The sequence below is a fragment of the Otolemur garnettii genome, unplaced genomic scaffold (assembly GCF_000181295.1).
Source record: "Otolemur garnettii isolate 467f Iridium unplaced genomic scaffold, OtoGar3 scaffold00094, whole genome shotgun sequence".
NCBI lineage: Eukaryota > Metazoa > Chordata > Mammalia > Primates > Galagidae > Otolemur > Otolemur garnettii.
The window spans coordinates 7,323,237-7,324,252 of NW_003852489.1; the positions used below are offsets into that span (position 1 = coordinate 7,323,237).

Genomic DNA, 1,016 nt, shown 5'->3' on the forward strand with positions numbered 1-1,016 from the left:
GAGTCTCTTTTAAAAAACCCCCACAAAAAACTGACACACCTAAATGAGGATGTCCCATAATGCATATGGGAAGACCACTGTGTCTCAGCAGTGTTCTAGGCACCTCAGCGTTCTTCCTGCTCCGTCCATCCTGAGTGTACACACATGCCCACAAACACATACGCGCGCGCACACACACTATGCACACAGACACGCTCACACATACCTACTTCTCTAAGGTCAGCGTGCACTCTGGTGTTGCCCATTTGTGGTTAGAGATAAACACGATCATTGTTTAGAGAAGGCAGAGAAGTATGGGTGCAGGAAATTAGGAGGAATAAAACTGAAAAATAGGAAATAGCCTTAGGAAAATTTCAATCCAGAGAGTGCCAGAAAAACTGTGCATAATTCTGTATGTCAGTCAAAGCTTGGGAAGTAAGAAGGTAAATGGGAAAGTCTATGTATCATTTTAGTTGTAGAAATAAGGAAGTGAGGTATCTTGCCCATGGGCCTTTTAATCAAATCTAGAAGGCAAACAAGCTGGTTTTAAGTATCCTATCTCATTCTCAATCCAAACCTTGGTATTAGTAGGGTTACCATATTCCCTATACCAGAGGGCCCAGTGAATAGGCAGCAGGTTTAAAATAAGGTTTTATTTTGTGAATCTCCTAAAGCCTTCCCTAACCTTATTTCCTTCTGCAAAGATAAACACAGCATGGGTCAATTTCCAGGCTGCTAAGGATAAAGTGAGAGCCACACATTCTTATTCAACAAATTTGTGTGCCCCCTATGGTACTAGCTCTGTTCTGACCTCCAGGGATGCATAAGTCATTCTCTTCAGAAGGAGTCTGGGTTCTTACCCTGGACAGAGCTGATTTAGGGAGAGAAGAGGGAAAGAAAGAAAAAGTCAGGAACGAAACAAAGAGGTGGCCAACATGAGCACTAGACCCAAGGGAGGTCGGAAGGTGACCCGGGAATACAATGTTGAAAGAAAGGTGGCCAGTGTCATGACAAGCCTCGAATCTCTCCCGACCCAT

At 43.8% G+C, this 1,016-nt stretch overlaps 1 protein-coding gene across 4 annotated transcripts in view; it reads right to left on the reverse strand.

The window, feature by feature from the left end:
• The window catches only part of HNF1B (HNF1 homeobox B), a 56,780-nt gene that overhangs the window by 16,360 nt on the left and 39,404 nt on the right, over positions 1-1,016 (reverse strand). The window lies entirely within an intron of this gene.